Source organism: Trachemys scripta, chromosome 3, assembly GCF_013100865.1.
Source record: "Trachemys scripta elegans isolate TJP31775 chromosome 3, CAS_Tse_1.0, whole genome shotgun sequence".
In the NCBI taxonomy this organism is placed as follows: domain Eukaryota; kingdom Metazoa; phylum Chordata; order Testudines; family Emydidae; genus Trachemys; species Trachemys scripta.
In genome coordinates this window covers 40,034,804-40,045,882 of record NC_048300.1, presented here as the reverse complement: position 1 = coordinate 40,045,882, position 11,079 = coordinate 40,034,804, and positions in this window count along the sequence as shown.

The window sequence follows — 11,079 nt, the reverse complement described above, 5'->3', positions numbered from 1 at the left end:
AAGTTAACCGAAATACATCAAGATGTCCTAGAGAGACACTTATGCCAATTAACAGCAGAAACAAATCCATCCCTGGTGTAACTGCTGTGGAGTTACATCAGACATTAATTCGGTGCAATGAGCTTAGTGTAAAAATAAATAAAATTTTCCTTCAACATTGTTATTTTTTCTTGTTTCTCTTATTAAAAATAAGAGGTAGATGTATGTTGTGTCACATGACAGGCAGAGTTTCCTACCTTATGCTCTCACTGATGTAGGCAACACAAATAATGCAAGTGTACAATGATGAAAGCACTTATCTATGAACACGATAACTTTGACAAAAAACAGTTTTGTCCCATTTCTCAGCATCTCAGGAGAGAGCTTTTGAGAATGCTGTATTGAAGTCTCAAGTTACAAATACTTCATTACCTTTACAAAATTGTGTACAATCGTTTTGTGCTAGAGGAAATGTCAGAAATAACCAGACACTAAATTACATTTGTCAAAATACATTAAATAAGTACTTCTTGTGATGCAATTTAATTTTTTATTGTTGACTCATAAAACTTGATAATCTTACCGGGGAGCTTCCTGCAGTTTACTGATGGTACAAAGTAGCAAGAGCCAACTGTATTTGTGAGTATGAGATTCACATAGAGAATGGAATTTTTTTGATTCTGTTAAGCCACACAAATGATCTATGGTGTTAAGAGGCTAACCAAAGTACTTTTGTACCAGTGAGTTACATGGATATCAGAGGGTGACACTGTAGACTAGTAATGAAAGATTACAGAGAAAGGAGCAACAAAATCCTTTCCTTCAATTTTCTCATCTAGAAGTTACAACTTTCCTTTCCTCATTTAGAATTTCAGATTTCAGTAAATAATTATTAGTACAGTATTTTTTGTAGGAGCACTGAGAAACTCAAACTTTTCCCGTTATTCAGACCTGTCTGTGACACCTCTAATTAAGGTTGCACTTTCTATTTTAAGCCCCTGCTTTCTGTTTATAACATTGCCAGACTTTAACCATTTGAGTTGAAATTTTCCATGCGTGTTCTTTGCCTCGGACTGAATTTTGGGGGGAATTTTCAGCAAAAACAGTTTAGCTGTTTCTGAGACCATGGTTGGCAAAACTACCTATTTTTTTCTAATCTTATTTTTTTGTAACTGTTTCATTGAAGAGTTCTAGCAGCTTCATGCTTTTGAGGGGGAACTTGGCAGGTGGATGGGCCTGTGGTTAGGAAGACGCCTTTTGTTATCTCTTTTTGACAATCCTGACTTGGTTTAGTTCTAAGCTTCTGAAATTACTGAGCATGTGCAAATAGCAGAGCTTTTTAGATGCTGCTGAAGTCTTTGAACACTCTGTTAACCACAAAGCTGTCGGTGCTTTAGACAGACCTTCATCTGTACTGAACATGCACCAACCCTATGGAGCTCTTAAATGTCACTTGTTTTAAACATGCTCCCAGGCCCTGCTTAATCTTTATCACATTGTTACAGATATAGACCATTATCTACATTTGAAATGCTCTGATTTGTTTTTTTTGATTTATTGATTCATGGCCTCTTGAAGAAAGAACTAGTGAACAGAGAAATACGTTAGAATGTTGATTCCACTAGTACAAAAATATTAGACTATGTCCTTTGTGCACGTTAATTTGGATAACAATTAATCGAGGTTACATTTTTTTAGGGAAATATGTTCTTAAAAATTAACCTTAAGGTAACAACGCTCTTGCTTTTGGGTAAGAAAGTCATTATGGGTATGTCTACACTGCAGCTGGGAATAAGCCTCCCAGCCTGGGGAAGACAGACTTGGGGGCTTGAGTTAGCATGCTAAAAATAGCAGTGTGGTCATTGAGGCTTGGGCTCTCAAGGCTAGGGGGTCGGGTGGGCTTGAGAGTCTGAGCTGCAGCCTGACCAACAACGTCCACACTGCTATTTTTAGCATACTAACTCAAGTCCTGCTGGTGTGAGTCTGTCTACCGGGGCTTGGAGGCTCTCTCCCAGCTGCAGGGCCCAATTCTCTCCTCAGTTACCCTGGTACAATTACTACTGAAATCAGTGGAAGTTGCATCCCTTTATTTGAAGGGAGAATTAGGTCCTGGGTTCAAGTTCCATGTAAGAAGTTGGGTTCATAATTTGCCACTATTACTGTGCCATAATGTTCAGGTGAAAATTAAAGACTGCATTGCACTTTTGTCACTACTTAAAAACTATAGGGAATAACTTGATAAATCTGTCCAACAGTATCTGTCTGTCAAATAGGATTGTTTTATCCAAGACCCAAAGCTGCCCCACCAAGGAACACGGATAATGTGGCTCTGTGTGGACATAGGAGTCCTGCATTGTTCTGAGTCTAGGGTTGGGGCATGACAGTGTGTGAATTGCTGATGGCTGCATAATGGATGCTGCATTGGTCTACACAACCATTGCACTACAAGGGTCTGATTCCAGTTTACACTAAGGCCCTTTTACACAGTTCTGGAACTCTGATGGGGCCTTAAAGTGAGCATATGAATTATATTTAAACTCACTTTAAGACATTTTTACACTGCACACTTTACATACTTTAAAAGGGCCTTACTGAAAATGAGAATCAGCCCCCTAGTACATAACACATTATTGAAAGCACTTTTGGGTACTTTGCATGTGAAAAGCTCTATATAAAACTAAAATTCTATTCTATTTTAATGCAGTTTCATATTTTGTTTTGTAAATATAATTTATTAAATCTTTTCAAAAAGCCAAAGTGATCACATGATAGAAGCAATTATAAAGACAGTTCCTGCCAGCATATGTATAATTAGGATATTGTGTTAACATTTCCATTATTACCTGTTTCCAGAATTTTTAAATTCATTATAATTCACTGTGAGCTGAGGTCTCCCCCTGGAAGCACTTTTTTTTTCTTTATTCCTCAAGGGATAGAGACTTCAAACCCTTCTATTGGTCCTGTTGACACCCTGATTTTTCCCACTTTCTCTTCCTTTTGGATATGTATATCTTTGTCTGTGTAATGTACGCTTGAGGGATAGGTCCATCCCCACTGGTTCTTACTAATCAAGTTTCTGTTTCTATGTCTGCATGGCCAGGCATGTGATTCTTATGTTTTGGCTCTGCAGAGACAATGTAATGAAGAGGAATATGCCCTAGCCTTTTCCACATTACTTTTTGTATTTTCTCCTGAGAAGCCCTGCGCTCCAGTAGTTCGTTTTGGTGAAGGTGACTTTAATGTACGCTGCTTTTTCAATCAACTAGAATGTGACACTAGGATTTGACATAGGATACCTATTTGTGCTGCTTTTAATGTTTTAGGGTTTCTGTTTATATTTCTAATTTAAAAGGATTTAAAATTAAAACTAAATACTGAGGACCAAATTTTTTTCTGATATAAACAGGTGGAACTTAACTGAATCAAATGGAGTTGAATTTAAAATGTTGCAGGTCATTAGTCTGTAATATGGGCAACTCCCTTCTAATATATATTGGAAATTTGAAAAAAACCCTAAAAGAGTGAATCTGAAAACTGTCTACTGTCTATTCCCATTACATAAGTAGTTCCATTGATTTCAAGTCTGGCTCTTGCTTCTTTTCATTCTGATTTTTATTATGCATAGGGAACAGAGTGGCTTAGATTCTCCAGTGCAACAGTGAAAGCTCTCACAGGTACTGTAGATAAGCCATAAAAAGCCTAAATTGCTAGATAAAATTAGATGAGTGGTAATGGGTTATGAAATCTTTCACATGTGGGTCCTTGGTTTAATCTGGCCTCAGTAATGACTGAAAGTAGTTACCAATTTACTATTGGTTTCTGTATGGAATACATGAAATTCAGCCTAGTTTCTAGTGGTGAAAACCATCATCACAATATTACCTGGCAACATGATGATATCATTGAAGAAGCCAAGGATTGAATTGGAATCAAGACTGCTCTATGCTTTTAGCCCTAGAAGTGTTTTTTCTTGTCAAGGAGCATCAGCAGGGCAATATGGGAAAGATTGCATTATTACCTTCCATGCTGTAGTGAATAATGGTAGACTAGAGATTTAGCATTCTGTGGATTAAACTTTTAGTTCTTGTTATTTAGCACTTAAATTCAGTTAATTTTTGAAATCAGACTTTACCTGTACATTTAGTGTTATGAAATTTTAAACATTTGTACCACTGTTGAAACCCTTTATAAATAAAAATAATCTAGTATCTTCCATTTTATTATAGAGTTTTAAGTGGCAAACATTATATTAAGACTGAAATTCCACTTTTGTTGTAAACCTGTGTTTCACATGCTCAAATCTCTTTCAAAATGTTTGAGGTGAAACTTCATGTTTGCAGGAAGGGAGTTAGCACAGATCTGGGGCTTAGCAAAGGTCTGGAAGACACAAGATGTGTTTCTGTTCCTGGCACTGACTCGCTGTGTGATTAAGTTGGTTAATTCCCAAATTTTTAATTATCTCTGCTAATTTTGAGTGCCCAACTTGTGATACCTGGGGACTGATTTTCAGATACTGAGCTCCTGCAGTTCCCACTTCAACTGGAATGAGTGCGCAGCTCCTCTGAAAATTTGGTCTTAGGTGTCTAAAGCTGAGCATCCAAAAACGTAGGCATGCAGAACCAGAGGCAACTTTTGAATGTTTGCCCCTAAACTTCTCTGCTACAGTTTCTCCTTCTGTAAAATAGTTAGAATATTCATCTGCTTTATAGGTGTGTTGTGAAGGTTAGCTAATTGTCTCATTTGTAAAGCACTTTGAGATCCTTGGTTGATAGACTTGATAAGTACGAAGTAGTCAGATATTTGGTCTCAACTAAAGATTGTGTTTTGAATATCTAACCTTTTGTTAAATAATGAAGACAATGTCAAGGCATTTATTTATAAATAAATAAGACCCAACCTCCATGCCACTATCTTAAATGCAGGTTCCATATCATGCATGTGGAACAGATTGGCCCTACTGCAGTATTTTTCAAGTTAGTGCTATCATGAAACATAGATTGTCCGGTAGCTTCACATCTCCATTTACAGGGATTACACAATGATTCTCTGCTATAAAAGCTGAAAAAGATAAGAGATGTGTGGCTCATTGAGAGCTAGTTATCATACTTGGCTCAAAACAATGGCCCAATCTTGCATAGTTTTTTACAGGAAAAAATTTCTTACTTTTTTTTTTTTTGCCTGAACAAGGACTGGGCCAGAATAAAGTGTAGGGATTGGGTCAGAAAAGTACAGTTTCTTTTGTCTGCCAATGTTTGTTTAATTCTATAGAGCCCAATGTTGCAACCCTTATTCATGTTGAGTAGTACTTGAAGTCAATGGGACTTTACATGTGACTACATGGTTCATGTGCGTGCGCACTGGGCCTCAGCCTAGAGCAGTGGTCCCCAACCTTTTTCGTCTGGCAGGCGCCAGACGACGAGCCACGGAGGACCATGGCGGTGGACAAGCATCTGCCGAAATGCCGCCGACAAGTGGCGTCAATAGGCGTCGCCACCGAAATACTGCAGGCAAGCAGCGTCATCGAGAGGTGTCGCTGCTGAAATGACACCGAAAATCAGCGGCTTCTCGGCGGATGCCTGTCTGACGGCCAGTACGCGGGTGCACTTAGATGCCCCGGTGGGCGCCATGGCGGGGACCCTTGGCCTAGAGGATTCTGTCTTTTAATGAAAGCCTTAAGATCCATTGAAGACCTCTGAGAATTTATGGGCCAAATCCCCTGGCACTTCTGGAGCAAGGGCCAGGGTAAACCCTGTCTCCCAGATGGAAGAATTAGAAGGGAAGCTCTCAAGTAAAAAGATGCAGTTTCTATTTTCCTCAGGATTATTCTCGCTTAGGAGAGAAAAGGATCCAAAATAATTTAGCAGTGGAAGTATACTACAGCAATTACTACTTTGCATTTATTCAAAAGTATCAAAATGACTTAAAGGTAGGTAAGTGATATTGTTCTCTTTTAACAAGTGGTGAAACTGAGGTCAGTGTGATTGTGAGCCAAATTTTTGAAAGTGGCCTTTAATTTTGAATGGTTCCATTTCTGGCTGCACAACTTCAGGCACATTGGTCCTGATTTTCAGAAGAGTTGAACACCTAAAACTCCAATTGTGAGCAGCTCGTGCTCAGCACCTCTGAAAAGATACTGTGTTAATAGAGGGAATCATAAGTACCTAGATAACTTGGAAATGAGGGCTTAGGTGTTTGCAGTTGGACACCCAAAAATAGAGGCCACTAATAAAACTTGGACCTAAGTGATGTACCCATGATCTCTCACTGAATCAGTGGGAGAGTCAGAAATGAACACAGGATTTCTTTTGACTCCCATTATCTACTGATGTTGCCTCCCTTTTATTTAATGTCTTTCCTGCTACAATTCTACTCAACAGCAGGTGCTCCATCATGTGTCTGCTTTTTTGTTGCAACCCACTGGTGCTTAGCTTCTGAATTACACCTTTAATATTGCCTACTTGAGCTACATCCTGAACGGTGTACATCCTATGTCAAATGCTGATTGTGCCTTTGCTGTGGTGGGCCCTAAGATGTGGAACTTGTTCCGCCTTGGCCTCTATTCCAATCCGTTACCCTCACAGGTCAATTCTAAATATCTTACATCTTTTTTTCCAAATTTCTTTTGTATTACTTTTACATAACTGTTGTTGGCCTCTTATGTGCTTATATCCTTATGCTTTTCCTATTTTTCCCTAGGCGGTCAGTGTTTTAAGGAGGATGCTTTTATTCATTCTCTCACTGTAGTTTTATGTGTTTGTTTATTTTATTTGCCAATTAAAAGGAGTACTTGTCCATTGCTCTAGGTGTTTTTTGATGATCCTTAAATGTACAGTTGGGAAAGAGATTCTTCCAGTAATCAGCCTTGAGCCGTTAATGGTGATAGTCACAACAACCAACAATAAAACTGCGGCAAAAAACATGCTTAAGCTATCTGGCCAAAGCCTTACTAGTCCTTTGCAGCTAGAGAAAATAACATGGCCCTTGCAGTATGCCCTGAACTTCAATACATTCTGACTATTTCAGACATTCAGGGGAGGGGAGGGAGTTCCAAAACTAAGGGGGCCTCCTGGTTAACACCCTGTCAGCAGCCCCCTCTCTCTTACAGTAGTGGGGCTCTAGCTCAGGTGCCCCCACTGATACAATTTTGACAGTATAGTACAGGGAGAGAGATGGTCTCTCCAGTAAGTGGCATCTAGGTTAAGTAGGGCTTTCCAGGTTAAAATCAACATTTTAAATTCTACCTATTATTTAACAAGTAGCCAGTGTAGATCCAAAACCATGAGCATAATGAGCTCATGGCAAGATATCTAAATTAGCTGCTGAGACCTGCACCAGCATCAGTCTCTGGATAGATTTAAAATGTAGTCCCATCAAGAGCACGTTGGAGCAGTCTAATCTGGAGGTGGCAAAGGTGCGGAAGACAACTGCAAAATCTAAATCTGATAGAAACAGTTTCAATTTTTTAGCTGCGTATAATGGGCAGGGTAGGGAGGGGACAAATCTGATTTGGTTGTAGTTGCTGCCTGATCTTCTGATAGCTTGGAATCTAGCCAGACTCCTAGACTCTGCACCTGTTCCACAAATGATCAACATCAACAATTTGCCTAATTCAGGCAGGCAGAAATTATCTTTGCCATCTCTTCTGGTTGTTTCCTCTAACAACCAACATCAGTCTAGTCTAAGCAGATAGCTCTCATCCACTAAGATAACACTGCTCTACAGCCAAAATGCTTCTGAAATAAATGTAGTCAAACTTTACTAATTCTGGGTCACTGGGAACGAAAATGATGCTTAAAATTGTTGATTGGCTCTAATTTTCAAGATATGCTATTGGGTCAGTATATACGACCCTTGACTTGGGAATGGCGGAGGATAAGTGAGTTATAAAGGGAAGGGATCTCAGTTTAAACCAGAAATGACTAAAATACATCTTTGACTGGATCTATGAATAAATCTATGACTGGGTTTGGACAGTACTTGCTTTTTAGGCAAAACAATGAATGATGCAATCTGAAGCTGGTATTGCATCATACATGATATGAATTGCATCATGTTATTCCTAGAAGTCATGGATGATGCAATCATAACGAAGCTTACATCACTCTGCTGAACAAATGGCCCTAGATCAGCTCTAGAAATCATACAGGGTCGTACTCTCTTATTTGTCAGTGTTTGATTTTACAAAGGGACACATTTCTGTTTAGCCAAAGTGAGCAGAGATGCCTCGTACTTGTGTGAACAGTGCAGATAACTTCTGATATGTTTGTGATGAAGTGACTTTTGCATCACAAAAGCGCTGTATAACCACTATGGTTAAGAAAGCCTATCCCCTTTATTTTGGCTGCAAAATTGGAGATCAGGACAAGAGGTGGGCCCACACATGTGCTGCAACACTTGTGCAACAAATCTTCGCCAGTGGTTGAACAGGAAAAGGAAATCTATGTCTTTTGCAGTGCCAATTATTTGGAGAGAGCCAACAGATCATATCAGCAATTGTTACTTCTGCACGGTGCCTCCAGTTGGGAAAGGTGTGTCAAAGAAGAAAAAGTGGACTGTGCTTTATCCAAACATTCCATCAACTATACGCCCAGTACCCCACGGAGAAGCACTGCCGGTTCCTGATGCACCAGAATTATTCTCACTTGAGTCAGACGAGGAAGAGGCTGAAACTTCTGGTCCTGAACCATCAATGTCACAGGACCCACATTTTCTCCCATCCTCCTCCTCTGAACCACACCTCATAACACAAAGTGAACTGAATGACCTTGTCAGGGATTTGGAACTACCCAAGAGTAAGGCAGAGCTGTTGGGCTCCAGACTACAGCAGTGGAATCTCCTGGCAGGTGATGTTAGGATTTCCATGTTCCATGACCGTCAAAAGGATCTTGTCCCATTCTTCTTCATGGAAGGTGATCTTGTAGCCTGCAACAACATCGATGGTGTGATGGCAGCCCTCAACATCGTTCACGATACAGATGAGTGGAGACTGTTCACTGATTCATCGAAGACGAGTCTTAAAGCTGTTTTATTGCATAATGGCAATGTTTTGCCATCAATTCCAGTTGGTCATGCAGTCCATATGAAGGAAACCTATGACAACATGAAACAACTTTTGAGGTGCATAAACTATGACCAACATCAGTGGCAGCTTTGTGGCAATTTGAAGGTTGTTGCTCTCTTGCTTGGTCTGCAGACTGGATACACAAAGTACTGCTGTTTTCTATGCGAATGGGATAGTCGTGCAAGAGATTCCCACTACATCAAGAAAGATTGGCCACTCCGACAGTCATTGGAGCCTGGGAGGAAAAGTGTTCAGCATCCACCACTTGTTGAATCAAGGAAGATTTTGTTACCACCCTTACACATCAAGCTGGGTCTGATGAAGAACTTTGTCAAGGCCATTGACAAAACACAAGCAGCTTTCAAGTACCTCCGTGGAAAATTTCCAAGGTTAAGTGAAGCTAAGATAAAGGAAGGTGTCTTTGTTGGTCCTCAGATTTGTAAACTTCTTCGAGATGATGCATTTGACCATGCACTGCGTGGCAAGGAAAAGACGGCATGGAAAGCCTTCCAGTTAGTGGCAATAAATTTTCTTGGAAACAACAAGGCAGACAACTACAGGTTGTTGGTGGAAAACCTCCTCAAGGCATACAAAAGCCTTGGTTGCAACATGTCACTAAAGATACATTTTTTGCACTCTCATCTAGATTTTTTTCCACCGAACTGCGGAGCAGTGAGCGACGAGCACGGCGAGCGATTTCACGAGGACATTGCAACAATGGAGAAACGCTATATGGGCAAATGGAGCCCATCAGTGCTTGCAGACGATTGCTGGACAGTGACAAGAGATGCTCCATTTAATGAATACAAGAGACAAGCCAAGAAGCGCCGAGTAGACACTGAATAGGACTAAACTATGTACATAGTAGTTTTTTGCCTTTTGTTTCATAATAAATTTTATTTATATAACCCTTTTGCTGATTTTTAAAGTGTTACATAAACAGGACAGGTAAAATATTATCATGTAAAGCAACCATAAACACTAAAAGACCTAGGTTTACAATTTATGATTAAAACTCTACTATCTACACAATATACATAGACATAAATGTAAAAACTTAAATATCTTAGAAACAGTAGCCAATCAGTTGTTTTAATTGTCGTATTTGAATTCAGCACATCAAAATACATAATAAATAGCACATTTTATCTCTGAAGCAGATGACTTCTCAAAAATTGAAGACCAGTATAATTGACCACTCTGGTACTCCTATTCCAAACACCATATCAAGAGTACTGCCCAGCATGAGAGTTGATCCAGCAACCATCTGGCATAGATTTACGATTGTCATGATGGCCATGAACTCTTGAGTTTATTCAGAGAACTTGTCATCCACATGGAGATTGATGTACTCTAATCTCTTACTATCAGCTTTGGTGTTTTTAAACCCACAATGGTGAGCAACCTTAGCAGCTCCTAGAAGGATTCCATTGTGCAGCAGGGTGAGTAACAGATTAACACCAATCTCATTGTAACACTGTTCCAGGACTCTCAGAGAAGCAAGACATAGGCCGCTATATATGTGATCTGTTTTGGAGTAGATTTCTTGCATTTTTGGTTGGATGTAAACAAAACAGTTACACCACACTGATCTTCCTTCATTTCATGCTGGCACTGAATACTCAGCTGAAGTATTGTCCAAGCATGTTTTGGCAAACCTGCAAAGTCAGAGGCCTCATCTTTCACTGAATCCTGAATCATTCATTCAAAGTTGAACCTGCAATAATCGGTAGGACAAGATCATTGTCCATTGATATCCTCTCCTTTTGAGAACAATTTTGGTATAGCCAAAAAAGTCAAAGTCAAACATCTCAATAATATGTATTTTCCCCTCTGTCTCCCCCTTCCCACTATCACAGGGTTCAAGGGACCATCCCCCAGGCCTCCAAATCCCAGCCCTTAGCAGCATTGCTCCACCTCCGGGGCCACCCTAAAACAACCACTTAAGAAGGGAACCAGATGCCAGAGCTAGATACCCAAATGCAGAACTCAAACCGAACAATAGAATGCATTTTGATACTATTATTACCATCCAAACA